General features: G+C 33.8%; 2 non-coding genes across 2 annotated transcripts; both read right to left on the bottom strand.

The window, feature by feature from the left end:
- Nucleotides 1–3,578: 3,578 nt before the first annotated feature.
- On the bottom strand, nucleotides 3,579–3,649 carry Trnag-gcc (transfer RNA glycine (anticodon GCC)). The gene has a single exon. It is a non-coding gene; the product is annotated as a tRNA-Gly (tRNA).
- A 13,508-nt stretch (nucleotides 3,650–17,157) lies between these two features.
- On the bottom strand, nucleotides 17,158–17,228 carry Trnag-gcc (transfer RNA glycine (anticodon GCC)). Its single transcript has one exon. It is a non-coding gene; the product is annotated as a tRNA-Gly (tRNA).
- Nucleotides 17,229–17,344: the final 116 nt, after the last annotated feature.

The following is a 17,344-nucleotide window of genomic DNA, read 5'->3' as shown; positions in this document are numbered from 1 at the left end:
CCGGACATCTCTACTTAGCATCGACGGCCTCCGCCTGAAAACAACTGCTATCAACTGTCATCAGCACGTGCTAAATTCACCAAAAGAATATTGTGAATAAAAATGATAAAACAAAACATAATTACTGAACAAAACATCCTTATGAGTTTACTAGCAGGGAGACCTGACGTTACTCGGGATTGAATGATGATCAACGACTGTTTCACACACCCATATTTTTATTGTCATCGAAATCAGTGAAATCGACCATTTTTTTTTCAATCAAATCGATTGATTGCCTGCTCTAGTTGACGATCATTGCAGTGCACCTAGAGGAAGCTTCACGTGCCTCTGCAGTGACTTAATCCACAATACATTGAAGTCTATATTGCAGTATAGAGAACTTACTGTTGATTTTATAAAAATATTTTTTATATATAATGACTTGAATTAGATGGAGTTATCTCCCCTAGCAACCCCTACCTCAAAGCTAAAATTGTTAAGATAGCTTCGTCGCGAGGAGTCTAACTAAAATTTAATTTTCCTCTGTAAAAAAAATAATTGATCAAATTCAGCAATTTTTCTTTTATGATAATGTAATTCCATAACAGGTGCGTAAATAATAGAGATTTTTCTTAATTTTTGTTTTTTAATATCCTTGCTCAACTGCATAAGCACCCGAAACTGTAAAGTTCCACTAGTATTTGGTTTATTTTTCGATTTTTGAGCGATCATCCAGGGACGTCATCTAGAGCTTATGTGCAGCCATTTTGTTTTCGTTCTTATTTTATATAGATTTATAAAGTAAAAAGAAAACTTACTTTTTTTAACTTTTTCATCAATATCTATCTCCTGGTAATAATAAATGGTAAAAAAAAGAAAAAAAAAGAATAATAAAAGGAAGGGCCGAATAAAAAAGGAGCAAATGAAAACTACACCCGGACAGTAAATTGATTTAGTCCAAATTTTATTAAATGAATAAGAGGACGTTGCTTTGTTTGCCGAAGCAAGTGTTAACTTTGTCACCATGTACCAGCTCACCACTCCGATTTTTCAAAGAACAAAGAAAAAAGTAATTGTCTGTATTTTTGAGATGAGGTGTTTTCATTGATTGAGATTGTCGGACTGACTTCCTCATCTTGGTTGTTGTAAAAAATTAAAAATACTTGAAGTACTATATATAAAAACCCAGCACCCATCCATAAATAGCATTAATTTTGAAAGTAGCAATAATGTGCTGAAATGTTTAGCATAACCAGTATATGACTGGTTTTACTAACATTGCCTTTTATCATCCTAATTTTTAATCGAGTTTTTTTTATCACTCGTAAATGTATATTTTAATCGACTTTTCATTGACTCTTTTTATCATTCGTAACTATATATTTCACTTCTATTTTTAATATTTTATCTCCACCTGATGATGATTCAAGAAAGAATCGAAAGCGCTTGTGTGAACCATGGAACAATTGTAAATACCTTCCATCTTGAAGTTAAAAAAATCTTACGAAAGATCAAAAAAATGAAAAAAAAGAATCATTAAGCAAGGTATCTCTGTTATTTTTAATAATGTTTGCCTGAATGAAGGAATGCTGCCTAAATAAACTAATATATATATATATATATATATATATATATATATATATATATATATATATATATATATATATATATATATATATATATTAGTGGCCTGGCAAGGATACAAGGGAAAGAACCAAGCAAAAGAATCAAAAGAAAAATTCGTTCCAAAGCAGCAAAACTAAAGCTGGCTTGTGCCAGGACACTATATATATAAATGTATCCTAATTTGAGCATATTTTATTCGTTTGAAAATATAGGTTCTTTTTAGCCAATTGTCATAAAATGTTAACCATAGAATAGTGTTATAAACTTCTATAAGCCTACAAATTTCATGTAGTTTCGGCCCATAGAACCAAAGATTTCAATATTCAATTTGGCGACGAGTATAGATATATCCATATATAGATACACCAATATTTTTAGCAATTTTATAAGTCCTAAATCTCAACAACTACTGATCAGAATTTAACAAGTGAAGGCTCGTTGGAAAGCTAATAACCTGAATTTTGTAGTGGGCTATGAGACTTTTGCCCTCAAAGTCGCACATTACTATTTTAAGAAATGGGGATCACTATTCTATATTAATTTAACGTAAAATCAGCACCCACTTTATGGCCAGCTTGGCTATAAAGTGGATGCCAATTTTACGTCAAATTAATACAGAAAAGTAATCATTCACTTTTTAAAATTATAATTTTTTTATATCTTGGAAATTACTCGTTTCCTGTGGGTTTTCCTGTTATTTTCGTTTTCAGCATCATCGAAAACCTATAATAATGATAATTTGAAAGGATTTTTCCTGGGTGAAAAGATACTGCACCTTTACTAATACTTCAATCAGTCATTTGTTTTCCTAGTTTTGTATATAAATTACAAAATATCTGATATTTCCCCAAAACCTCCGGCCTTGATGGAGGGAAGACAAAAGCTTGTTGCTATGGTTTCAAATGATCTGAAATAACAGCAAGGGGAGACTTGATTCCAAATATTTCCCATTCGTTAAATCTCCCCTCTTTGGTTTTCGTACATAAAGTAAATTTCACAATGTATAAGGCTTATTTGACACTGAATCGTACTCAATTTCCAAAAGGGGGAGGATATGACACAGGAGAAATATTTGGAATCAAGTCTCCCTTACTATTATTTCAGATCATTTGAAACCATAACATGAAGTTTTTGTCTCTCTTCCATCAAGGCCAGAAGTTTTAATGATAAACATATCTATAAAAACAAAACAAAAAAAAAGTGAAATGCATCGGTCGGAAATCGAACCGGGATATCCGCGTGGCAGGCGAGGATTCTACCACTGAACCACCGATGTTTGATGGTATGCTAGGGTAACACGTCAACTCTTATTCAGTCAATAGAAAATTGTAGATAGAGATAAAAGACGGCGAAATGCGTTTCAGCATTACCTGAATCAAATCTCAAGCAATAGTATTTTTTAGCTCCTTACATCAAGTGACTTCATGCCTTGTCTGGGGCCATTTCCATTTAAAAGAATTTCACGTTCCGAGTTGCAATAGCTTAAAAGTAAAAGGTGGACACAAAAATATATGAGATGCGATTTTATGAAAAGTATTTTTTTTTTTTAATGTTTCGTTTCCTGAAATTAAGTTTTTTTAATTTACCTATTTTAATTGATGACCATACTATATAACAAGTTTAAAAACAGGCAACTGCAGCGGCAAGGAACCGAACCAGAGCCGCTAGAGTAGCAAGGGAGCATTCTACCAGTGAACCGCTGATGTTCCACAAGTTAAACCCTTAAACAGCGCACCTGTTATACAAATAATATAAGTCACATAGTGAGATAAACTATTCATTCATGAAAGAGCAACGAATGTCAGACAATGTTAACGCCGGAAGACCGTACAAATTTCAACTTTAGTCATTTCTCATACTTAATACGATAAGAGATTTTACCGTGTATTTTTATGCATGGTATACATGCAAATTGATTCGTTTAATGCCGACGAGCATATAAACGTTATATATAAAAACAAAAATTCTAATGCATCGGCCGGGAATCGAACCCGGGCCGCCCGCGTGGCAGGCGAGCATTCTACCACTGAACCACCGATGCTTGACAATTGGTCGAGTAACACATCAACTCTTATTTAGTCAGCAGAAAAATGTAAATAGAAATATAACACGGCGTGATGCATTTCAGCATTACACGAATCAAATCTCAAGCAAAAATATGCAGTTAAAACGAATAGTATAAAATGTATAAGTCGCACAGCGGAAATTTCGGGTTCAAAATATTTGTAGCGTAGATCTTAGATAAACCACGGTGTTGTTTTAGAAATATATTATAATTCATGTTGAGAATTAAAATGCGATTCTTGCTGAATGAGAAAAATCGACAGAAATGTATTTTATGAATTACTGAGAATAGAAGTGCTTTGCTTCACTTCGCTAGATTAATATTATATCCTAAAAGGTAAAATGCTCTAAACCTTTAATATGTTTTTACTGCCTGCTAGGTAAAAAAAAAAAAAAAGAAGAAGCCGTACACCAATATTTACGGAAATTCAGCCAGTATATTTTGTGAGAAATTTTGCAGAAATTAGCAGGCTCCTTATTGGTCGGTTTGTCCGCCCACGATTTTGTTTCAACCATTCAGATGGTTTGTTATTTACTAATTGCCGAGGATGTGCTTGGCGCCAAATTTACCTTTCAGATCATCAGTTCCGATACAGACTCGCTTGAAGATGGACACTTGAAATTCACTCGAGGCTTGTAGCCTCAAAATTACTTTGTCTCTTTGAGACGTATTTATGCCCTAATGTGGGGCGAAATATTATTATCATTTGCAAACACTAATACCCTTTTGTTGTGCGAATTATTATTGCACGCTGCTGCTGTGCTTTGCGAATCAATTGACTTTCATCATTACAATATAATATCTGTCAGAGACGAAAATAAGGTCAACAGTTTGACCAGTCATTTGTCCGTCATTTGGACAGTTATCTACAGAGGACTCCGCGAAGCTACCCGACTTGCAATAATCATCTTGGAAGATATCACTCAACTCTTCAACCTGTGCAGCGTTCTTTTTCGGTGGAGTTTTCTACCCAGTTTTTATCGAAGATGAACTATTACCCCTTTGGGAATGTTATCAGCTCATTACGAACGGCAGATAGCTGAAGATACACATATTTTGCAACTTGGATCTTTTTGCTTTAATCAAATTTATGTTGGAGTCTAAAAGGTGAGCCTGTTGTAATTCTGATTGGTTTCCTTTCATTCTGCCAGGGGCAAAACCTATGTGTGAAATTTCCTCACAATTTGTTTAAAAATTCAACTCACATTTTAAAAACCATTCTTAACATGAGAAGGGATTAGCTTTGTTAATGTTTCCTTTGCTTGTCAATTAACCTTAATAAGATCGAAAATGGCTGTCGACAACTTACACCGATAAAATTTCATTTTAGTTGTTTTTTTTAACAAAGATGTAGCAATCACAAAGACCTAGTTTCTCTTGTGAATCAATGCCCCCTCCCCGAGCTGTTCGGCTAACAGGGCGCATTGATTCATCGGTCCCCAAAAGAACTACTTTTTGGAACTACAGAGTCATAAGTCAGAACCTGACCTCTAACCAAGCAACACCTGTCCTCTCTTGTCCACTGTCCACCGGACATCTCTACTTAGCATCGACGGCCTCCGCCTGAAGACAACTGCTATCAACTGTCATCAGCACGTGTTAAATTCACCAAAAGAATATGGTGAATAAAAATGATAAAACAAAACATAATTACTGAACAAAACATCCTTATGAGTTTACTAGCAGGGAGACCTGACGTTACTCGGGATTGAATGATGATCAACGACTGTTTCACACACCCATATTTTTATTGTCATCGAAATCAGTGAAATCGACCATTTTTTTTTTCAATCAAATCGATTGATTGCCTGCTCTAGTTGACGATCATTGCAGTGCACCTAGAGGAAGCTTCACGTGCCTCTGCAGTGACTTTATCCACAATACATTGAAGTCTATATTGCATTATAGAGAACTTACTGTTGATTTTATAAAAATATTTTTTATATATAATGACTTGAATTAGATGGAGTTATCTCCCCTACCTCAAAGCTAAAATTGTTAAGATAGCTTCGCCGCGAGGAGTCTAACTAAAATTTAATTTTCCTCTGTAAAAAAAATAATTGATCAAATTCAGCAATTTTTCTTTTATGATGATGCGTAAATAATAGAGATTTTTCTTAATTTTTGTTTTTTAATATCCTTGCTAAACTGCATAAGCACCCGAAACTGTAAAGTTCCACTAGTATTTGGTTTATTTTTCGATTTTTGAGCGATCATCAAGGGCCGTCATCTAGAGCTTATGTGCAGCCATTTTGTTTTCGTTCTTATTTTATATAGATTTATAAAGTAAAAAGAAAACTGACTTTTATTTTTAACTTTTTCATTAATATCTATCTCCTGGTAATAATAAATGGTAAAAAAAAGAAAAAAAAAAGATTAATAAAAGGAAGGGCCGAATAAAAAAGGAGCAAATGAAAACTACACCCGGACAGTAAATTGATTTAGTCCAAATTTTATTAAATGAATAAGAGGACGTTGCTTTGTTTGCCGAAGCAAGTGTTAACTTTGTCACCATGTACCAGCTCACCACTCCGATTTTCAAAGAACAAAGAAAAAAGTAATTGTCTGTATTTTTGAGATGGGGTGTTTTCATTGATTGAGATTGTCGGACTGACTTCCTCATCTTGGTTGTTATTGTCACAATGTTTCAGCCGTTTTGCCCTCCGGCCTTCGTCAGGTGTTTTGTATCGAACTGGGGAACCGTTTGTTAGGAGTCTCGAACCCAACCCTTTATTATTATTACGGGGGTACTGTGTTCGGACTATGGTCGAGTGGTCCTAGACGTTGTATCAAAGTTTACAGTTACCCAAAGGTGCTGAGTTCAATCCTGAACGAAGGCAGTGAAAAAGTAACATTCAAAACAGAGAATCAGCAACTATGTCCCAAAGCCTAGCTGGAGTCCGAACACGGTACCCCCGTAATAATAATAATAATAAAGGGTTAGATTCGAGACTCCTAACAAACGGTTCCCCAGTTCGATACAAAACACCTGACGAAGGCCGGAGGGCAAAACGGCCGAAACGTTGTGACAATAACAACCAAGATGAGGAAGTCTGTCCGACAATCTCAATCAATCGAACAAAGAAAAAACATTAAAACTTCATTTTTCACAAATTAAACAAAAACAAAGGACTATTATTTCGAACCTAGATTAAAATAAATACCGTTAATAAACACCAAAGACACTTTTAATTTTAAGTAATACGGTATGAAATTAATTATAGTCATTCCTGTGTTTACCAAGTCAGTCGACTGTAGCATGAAAGAAAAGCAGGTAGGAACCTTCCGAAGTAGTTTTATGTTTTATCGGCTTGACCGACAATGTTAACATTTATCATTCAAACGATAACAGCGAAATGAAGTAAAAGCGAGAAAAGTTCTCGCTTTCCTTTGAAAATAATGCTGGAAAGAAAGGTACATGCAAAATTCTCGTTCTTTTCTTTTCTTTTTTTTTTTTTAGTTTTTCTTTGAATGTCTAATTCATTTCAGTTTTTCTCTTTGAGACTCTCTCTCTCTCTCTCTCTCTCTCTCTCTCTCTCTCTCTCTCTCTCTCTCTCTCTCCTGTTACTTTCTGATCTTACTGAGGTTTTTTCTCCTCGAAATTAAAGGTCCTTTTTCTGAGGGCAGTTTCTCTGAGACTCTTCTCCGTTGGTAGAGCTATTTGCTTTTTCGTTAAAGGGAAATGAAACAAAATACGTTACAATTGTTCTGCTATGACTCTTCATTGTTTATGAAAAATAAATTGTAAAAGTCTTCATGAAAGATGAGGGAATTTCTTTTCCTTCTACTCTATTAAAAAGGAAAGTATATACTTTCCAAAATACTGGACACAGACGAAAACCTGCTCGTTCTTTCTATTTTTGTGCAGTCCTAGTTGAAAGTATTTACGTCTATATTTCATACAGATTGAGCTCAAGAAAACCCGTTGCTCAACTAGGAGGACATTTAGAAATAAAAATGGCCAAAGAAACTTCCTTCCCCAAACACCACTCCCTCCTCTTCACTGATGTCCTTTGGTCGGACTTATATATAGGACAAAAGGAAGTCAGGTTAGATGAGGCTGATTAGTCATAGAAGCCGACTAGTCACATCGGCAAAAAGGCCAACATCTCACTTCGCCTTGCATAGCTTAATAGTAGAGGAGTTTTTAAAAATAAAAATAAAAACATTTTTAAACATATATAAACTTTTCCGGATATGCATATTGCCTTTGGTAATATTTATTTGTTGTATATTTGTTTATGGTTTGAACAAACCATTCATGGTTTCGTTCGTTCGCATTGCATTTCTGCTTCCAAATACATTCGTCGTTTTTATAGGATGAAAATATTTGTGGAAACAAAAAATTGACTTCATCAGCCAGAAATAGAACGAAACCGGACCGTCCGCATGGCAGACGAGCATTCGACAACTGAACCACTGGTGCCTAACAACAGAATTTGTACTTATATTCGTTTAGTTTCTTATCATTTAGTTCATTGTATCTCTGCTCTCACACATTCAACTTTTTATGCGATGAAAATCTATTGTATTATTTCGATTTTTCCGACTACTGTCCCCATCTTCAGTGTCATTTTCAAAACGTTTCGGTCGATGTAACCCTCCAACTTTATTCGGGTGTATCTTGTCGAACTCTAAACTGTTCCTGTCCAACTCGGGAATCTGAACGAAATTTGGAACAGAAAATTTATTTATTTCATCGGGGAAGCATGATCTTGTTCCGCCAGCCATGACTGGATAGAGGCCCTAAGTAATTGGGAATTGTATTTTTCGGTCGCCCACACTGAGGATTGTCTGCAAGGACGTGTGGCGCTATGGTTAGAGTACTTCGAAAAAAGTGATATTCTCCTAAAGGTTGAAGGACCAAAAACTACAATTGCGAATTATTAGGACCTCTATTCAGTTCTGGCTGACGGAACAAAAGTATGCTACCTCTGTGAAGTAAATAAAGGGTTCCGTGCAAAGGTCTAAATTTCCGAGTTCGAGAAGTTACACCTGTAGAAGGTCGGAGATCACATCAACCGAAATGGGAAAATCACACCCAAGATGAGAACATTACCCATGTCCGGCCAACGGATATCCGAAGATTCCAAATAATACGAATAACCAATACTCATCTTCAAAATTAAAACACGGAAAATCTTTCTAGACACAAAAAAACAGATGACTGCATCAACCAGGAATCGATCCAGGGCGCCCACGTGGCAGGCGAGCATTCTACCACTGAACCACCGATACTTAACAATTAAGCAGAGTTCTAATATTTATTTATGATGCCTCCGTTCAGTCTCGAAAGACAAAGGATACCCCTGTCGGGGCAGTTGCACGTGTAATTGTGAGGCAAGGGTCGCACAATTTCTAACCACACCTCTCCTGAATCGACACTATTTGGGTCCAGTGGTAAGAAGTCCAGGACGACTGGAAACAATGCGGAGATACGCGGAGAGCACATACAGCACCTGGAAGTACCAAAAAGGTCACCCATTCAGTACCGACCAGGTTCAACGTTGCTTAACTTCCGTGATCCAGTGGGAACTGGTATGTCAACGTGATTATGCCGTATTTATTTATTTTGTTCTAGATAGGATAGAACGTCCTACTGGATGCCAGACAATAAACTGCCATTTCCTACATTGCGATATACATATAGTACAGAAATATATATATACAAGTTAGAAAAGCATTTCATCCAAGGCATGAAAATTGTTAAACAAAATGTTTTTACTATAGGCTTTAAAAATACAGGTACAAGATTCAATTGGAAATTTATTTATCTTCAAAGTGTACTTTTATAAATTTTACAAAGTAAGGTATAAAAATTATATTTAAATTGAATCAAAAAATTACCTTGGATTTATTTTATGTAATGCACTAAAAATCATTGGACATTTTGTTGCACTAAAAATCATTGAACATTTTATATCTATATCATTAATTGCTAGATGAAAAATAATGTTTTTAAATTGCAACTTGTATCTTATCTTTTTAAGATTATATTTTAAAACTCTCCTTCTATCTATTTCAGTTTATATTTCTCCTCACACCACAACTCATTTTTTGCAACCCCCTCTTTGTATTATTACAAGTCTGAATATTCTCTCTGTTTCAGTTTGTATTACAGGTCTGAATAATGAGAAAATCTGAATTTTTTTAACAAAAATTTTAAAATAACTTTTTTAAATTAAATTTTTTTTAACTTCTTTCAGAATAGAAAATCTTTAAAATTTAATTAGGAACATATTTCATACAGGTTTCATTGACAAATGTTCAGTACATAACGAGAAAAATAGAGATGAAAATTTCAAAAGGACTGAATAACTGGTTACGGTCAATAGTAGTCCTCGCCAGCGAAAGTCTTTATTATTGTTATTCTATTATTATTATTATTATTATTATTATTATTATTATTATTTAAAACATTTTGTACCCTGCTCTTTCGCTCGAGGACTAATATATAGTACAGAAATATAGAGAAATATAGATATAATACGGAAATATAGGTAAAGTGTGCTGTGACAGTATATTATGTTGAGAAGGCACATAAGCATTTGTAAAATACAAAATCTCATGGACTCCCATCAAAGGGATATCATCTCTTGGATCGTAGTGAAGTATGATTTTGTTCGTTCCTAGGGGAGGAGGTATATCATCGACCGTTTTAAGCGCTCTTAACCGAGAATGCTGACGAGTCTAATGACGGCAGATTTGTTACCGTATAATTACGACCTTAACGAATGCCACTGCAGTGTGCTCCCAAAAGGGTTTGCATTCATCAATATAAATTAACTCATTGTCTTAACTTTCTGCAGCTGGGGATAGATAAATAAATAAACTAGATAAATAATAATAAATAGTCCTCCATACTATAATAAAGACTAAGCTAATCATTACTAATGATTACTATATTGTTCAATTTCTACCGTACACTCTTTAACCCTTATCCTTGAGTGGCCCCTTGGCCTTGATAATGTGGTGATGCCTATGTAAGAAAAGAAAAAGCTTTATTTTGTATATATATATATATATATATATATATATATATATATATATATATATATATATATATATATATATACTAGACTACCCGTGACCCTTTGGGTCAGTATGTTATATTAGCTATGGAATTCATGTATGAGCGTGACACTTGTGACGTAAAGAAAATAGGGTGTTTTTTTTTTTAAATAACAGAAACATTTCTCTAAAAGTATATCAAAATGAAAAATCACGGACGGATCACTCAAACATGAATAAAAACATCCTCCCTATTCGTGTAAAGTTACCTATTTTTCCGAATAATCGCTCAAAAATCGAAAATTAAACATGATTCCCCTATGAATCGAACGCCGACGAAAGTCATTTAGTAGCAAAAACGCACATGAACCTACCGAATCGAGAAATATAAGAATGAAAAACCCATATTGGAATCCTTCAACCAAGTTATAGAAACTTAAAAGCTAAAAAAAATAATTAATAAAACCTGAAGCAAAAAAAATAAAACTAATATTGAAACAGATTAGTAAATGCGTCAATAAATTCACCGTTCTCACACAACTATTTTGTATCTAGAAATGTAAACAAAAAATAAAAAAGAAGGAAGGAAGGAAGGAAAAGGGACAGATAGAAAGTAGTAGTAGTAGTAGTAGTAGTAGTTTTACTACAATGGTTCTTATGTTCGTCAACGGGTTAAAGTTGTTTAGTTTAAGAAAATAGCGACAGTATAGTTGTAATAAAGAATAGTTGCAAAACACCCTCACTCTTCCCATGTTAAATAATAATTTCGAAATAATAACATTAATATTTCAGTGTGCAGGTCAAAATCTGCAAAAGAAGCGATTTATGTTTATTTGTTTACGTTGTTATGGGTTAATGTTTATACGTGCATGCACAACCGGATGTCGTAAACAGGAAAGTGGGTTACATCACTTGTTACAAGATCATTTGAGTTTTATAATTATATATATATATATATATATATTTGCTGTCATTTGGGCGATCGGGTTTCGATCCTGGCTTGAGGCAGTTGCCTGTCTAGCCATACTGATGAGCTATGAAACAGCGAAACAATACTGTATGTGGATGACTATAATGCTTCCTATCTTGGGTTGAGCATATCGGGAAATGATATACAAACTGCTATTAGCATATTAAGCAACGCTTTTTGTGTAAACAAATCGAGCGGAGGCATTTGGACGATGTCAAAACATCGTTAATTCATTACCCACACAGCAGCTGTATAGCGCAATGGTGAGAATCCTTGACTGTCATTTGGACTAGACTACCCGTGACCCGTTGGGTCAGTATGTTATATTAGCTATGGAATTCATGTATGAGCGTGACACTTGTAACGTAAAGAAAATAGGGGTTTTTTTTTGACATAACAGAAACATTTCTACGAAAGTATATTAAAATGAAAAAAGAATATATATATAGATTTCTATAAGTCGTTCTGTTTATTATAATTGCTTTTTTGAAAAAAAAATTTACAGTTACTTGATTATAAGTGGTTGGCCATACTTATAGGTAAATGTGCACTGAACAGATACCATAATACTTATTATGGTTCAATTCAAATTTTGATATATCTGCTTTTTTTTACATTTTTCATTTCTGTATTAAGTGTAAGTTATTTTAAACCCCACTCTTCCCATGTTAAATAATAATTTCGAAATAATAACGTTAAAATTTCAGCGTCCCAATTGTTCTTTTGTTTGTTTGTTTTTTCGCGTTTAAATTATCCAAATAAACAATTGTTAATGCTTTCTGCTTTTTTTACATCGTTCATTTCTGTATTACGTTTAAGTTATTTTAAACCCCACTCTTCCCATGTTAAATAATAATTTCGAAATAATAACATTAATATTTCAGTGTGCAGATTATGCGCACATTCGCAACCGGATGTCGTAAACCGGAAAGCGGGTTACATACATCGTTACAAAGTCATTTGAATTTTATAATTATATAGATATACTAGCATGGGTGCCCGGCGTTGCCCGAGTATTTGGAGATGTATATTGAGCAAAAAGAAAAAGTGGTCAATATTTTTAACTTTGACCCCTATTATGACCCCTTAAAATTTATTGTTTTGGGCTCAAATCAAGTTATTAAGTTAGATCCATGTCCAATGAATCTATATCTAAAATTTCAAGTGCGTAGACCCAAAATTGTCAGAGGAGTTTGGTAGAGTTCTCAAAGGTCAAATCGTTGAACTTTGACTCCTTAACAGCCAAATTTCTGGCCAAAAACCGATCACATCGATTTTCCCAAATCTCAGTACCGTGTATATCAAAGTTCGAGTTTGTAGACTAAAAATTGACAGAGTTATTGCGTAGGGAAACGTACACAGACACACAGACACACATATACACAGACACACACACCGACACGTTCACTTTTATATATATATATATATATATATATATATATATATATATAGATAGATAGATAGATAGATAGATAGATAGATAGATATCCGTACCTGTCATACAAAAGTTAGCGATCAAAAAATGACGAACGGCATATTTCTCGAGATTTTAGTGTTGCATTACTTCCCTGTTTTCCAGACGGTGGTAGCTGATTTGGCGTCCCCGACGAAACATCTTCCAACAGATATTTTAACTGAAGAAATTTATCATATTCTTAGATTAATTATTATTATTATTATTAGTAGTAGTAGTAGTAGTAGTAGTAGTAGTAGTAGTAGTAGTAGCAGCAGCAGAATTGGTCTTATTATTCTAAGCAGTTTTGCGTAATAATGATACTTTTCAGTAAAAAAAATATGTTTATTTACTTTTAAGAACGTTTAAGAATGCAAACAGTTACAAGAAATAAATATTACACATTTTTAAATAAAAGAACTGTTCATATTAAAATTTTTATAATGAATTAAAAAAAAAATAATATTATAATTCTAGCACAGCCCGTCAGCCCGTAGAAAATTCCATGGTAGTTGAAAATATAAAAAATAAAAATTTAAAAAAAACTATCAGTAAGAAACATCTTAAGACATAATCAAACAATTACATTAAGGTTTGAGCATGTAGCATTAAAGACTTAACTAAATCACGAAGCTCTGGATCTTAAGGTCCTGGTATCACAGCTGACAATTGCATCAATTTGACGAACTGTTCTGATCGTATCCTGATCTTGCAACATTATGATCATGTAGAAGTGTGGTAACAATCTTTTTTGAAATTCAATAACATAAACATTTGCAAATGGAATTCCCAGTATATGTCTGTCTTTAATGTCTTTCAAAAGTTCAGCGAGATGTGCATGATAGACACGTGATATTAAGTCAGGTCGATTTTATATAAGTTCTGATGACCCCAAGTTGTTTAAGGACATCTTGAATTACACGTGTACGTAAGGAATAGGTTTGGTTTTCCGTATTTACAGAAAACTGTTTCGTACTAATTACTTTGTTCTAATTTCAACATGACATATAAGTAAATAATATATTTCAACATGACATACAAGTAAATAATATATTTCAACATGACATATAAGTAAATAATATATTTCAACATGACATATAAGTAAATAATATATTTCAACATGACATATAAGTAAATAATATATTTCAACATGACATACAAGTAAATAATATAGTTTTCACCTGAAATGCGTAGGTTTAACAATCCCTTATCAACAAAAGCGTCCTATGATTGTAAATATTTCGACATTGCACTTAAGTAAGTAATAATGTTTTCCCATGAAATACATTGAAATTTGTACTAATTGCAACATGATGTATCAGTAGGTAATAATGTGTTCACCTGAAAAGCGTATGGTTTAGAAGATCCTTAATCAACACAAGCACCATATGATTTTATTTATTTTGACATGACATTTAAGTAATTAATAATTGTTTAACCTGAAAAGCGTATGGTTCAAAATATCCTTAATCCATAAAAACACCCTATGATTGTAAATATTTCGACATGACACTGTAGTAGGTAATAATGTTTTCACCGGAAATGCGTAGATTTAAAAAAAAATCCCTAATCAACAAAATCCCTATATGATTTTACTTATTTTCAAATGACATTTAAGTAGGTAATGTTTTTACATGAAATCCGTTGGAATTTGTACTAATTTCAACATGATATGTAAGTAGGTAATAATGTTGGTGCTTATGCACTTTTGTTACCGCGCTATTTTTAAATATTTCTTTTTTTCAGGTTAAATTCAAGTTTCACAATATTTTTTTTACTAAATTGTTATAAATTAAATTGTTAGGGAAAGCACAGAATAGTTACAAAACACCCACCCCTCCCATGTTATGAATGGCTTTCCAAATAATAACGGTTTTATTACAGCACAGTAACAAAAGTGCATAAGTACCATAATGTTTTCCCATTAAATGCGTGGATGTAAAAGATCTCTAATGCATAAAAGTTGAGGGAGTTGAGTTAATGCTTTTCGGGCACTTCCTAATAAAATAAATATTTCAACACAAGCTACTGAATAAACGAGCAAACAACTTCGTAAAACTTCACAAGGAAAAGGTTTATTGAAGCAAAGGTAAGATGCCAAAAAGATATATCTAGGATAGAACTCGTCTGCCTTTGCCCGGTAGTTATTTCCAAGTGGGAATCGTTGATACCGGTGTAGGCAGAGAGAGAGAGAGAGAGAGAGAGAGGGGGGGGAGAGAGAGAGAGAGAGAGAGAGAAAGAGAAAGGAAACAGGTCAGCTATCTTTGACGTTTCGCTGGAAAAGGGAAGAGTTTTTCTCGTCCGGGACGGAAGCAGTTATAGTTCCTTAAGGGGTAAGGAAGATCCCTGCGCTATGCATCTGATTGGACAGTATGTGCCATATCGCACAGTCAGGGGAGACACTGACGCACAAGAAAAGAGTTCTATTTGTTTCTGCTACAAAAGCGCTATATGATTTTACTTATTTCGACATAACATTTACGTAGGTAATGTTTTTATCTGAAATGCGTTGGTATTTGTAATAATTTCAACATAACATGTAAATAGGTAATAATGTTTTCACCTGAAATGCGTAGGTTTAAAAGATCCTTAATCAATAAAACCATCCTATAATTTTACTTATTTTGACATAACTCTTTATTAGATAATGATGTTTTAATGTGAAATTTCACACAAAGGTAATTTATATGTCTGGCAGTGTTCTTAGATATGTTTTGTACAGAAATTCATCTGATAAGTATCGAAAATCGAAAAAAATCTTATCAAAAATTAGTCTTTCTTCTCTTATAGATAAAAAAAAATTTTACATGGGAATATTTTACGTTACACCGCTGTAACCTTGGCCAGTGTAACGTAAAATATTCCCCTGCAAAAATTATTCTTTATTTCATAAGAGAAGAAAAACTATTTTTAAGATCGCCAAGCTGAAATATAAGAGTGAAGTATATTAGGTTGCAAATGTCCAGTAGTTTGTCGTTGGAGAAATTATTGTGAGGAAGGAATGTTTTACAGGCCTGTACACCCTCATCTTTTAAAATGTTGTAGAGAGCAGATCCGTCTATGGTGACTAAAATAAGTTCTTGAGAAAGATTATTTATATATAAAATAAAAAGAGAGGGAAATAAGGGAGGAACGGGGACAATGGAGAAGTGACCCCTGTCTACTTGTTATACGAATGTTTAAGTCAGACTAACATAGATTGTTATTTATTTCTGGTTCGAGTCTCAAGGGTTTCTTATTAACTCGACCCCACGTTGTAATTTAAAGAAAGTAAAAAGTGGATCTTGGGTTTACTTTCAGCAGCTGTGTAACTCTCGCTTCCTTTATTTTGTTCTTTAGTCCTCATATTCCAGGAGCCATGTTTCTGACAAAGAGGGAAGGATTGCTGTTTTCTGGACCAGGATCTATTATACCTAACATTTATTGTTGGCAAGTTTTTAATCTTGAAATAGTGTTTTTAGCTCCTTACATCAAGTGACTTCATGCCTTGTCTGGAGCCATTTCCATTTAAAAGAATATCACGTTCCGAGATGCAATAGCCTAAAAGTAAAAATGGACACAAAAATATGCGATTTCATGAAAAGTGATCATTTCTTTTCTTTCTTTAAAAAAAAATTTCAAAAACTTCTGTTTCGTTTCCTGGAATTAAGTTTGTTGAATTTACCTATTTTATTTGATGAACATACTAGATAACAAATTTAAAAACCAGATAACTGCATCGGCGAGGAACCGAACCCGAGACGCCAACGTGACAAGAGTGCATTGTAACAGTGAAACTGCCGATTCCCGACACAACATATACTTAAACAGAGCACCTGTTATACAGAAAATATAATTCACATCGTGGGATAAACTATTCATTCTTGGAAGGGCAACGAATATCAGAGAAAGAAAACGCCGGTAGATCGCACTAATTTTAACTTTAGTACTTTCTCATACTTAATACGATAATAGATCTAATCTTGTATTTTTATGCATGAAATACGTGTAAATTGATTGGTTCAATGCCGACGGAAATATGAACGTGATATATAAAAAAAAAAGTTCTAATGCATCGGCCGGGAATCGAACCCGGGCCGCCCGCGTGGCAGGCGAGCATTTTACCACTGAACCACCGATGCTTGGTACTCAGAATAGGTAAACAGAACACTTATAATCGTTATAAAGAGATTGCTAAAAATATATCACACTGAGATGATGGTTAGCATTAAACGAATCAATTTACATACAATTCCTG

The sequence above is a fragment of the Euprymna scolopes genome, chromosome 6, assembly GCF_053919585.1.
Source record: "Euprymna scolopes isolate OS-2025 chromosome 6, ASM5391958v1, whole genome shotgun sequence".
NCBI lineage: Eukaryota > Metazoa > Mollusca > Cephalopoda > Sepiida > Sepiolidae > Euprymna > Euprymna scolopes.
This window is presented reverse-complemented; position numbering and strand designations above follow the sequence as displayed.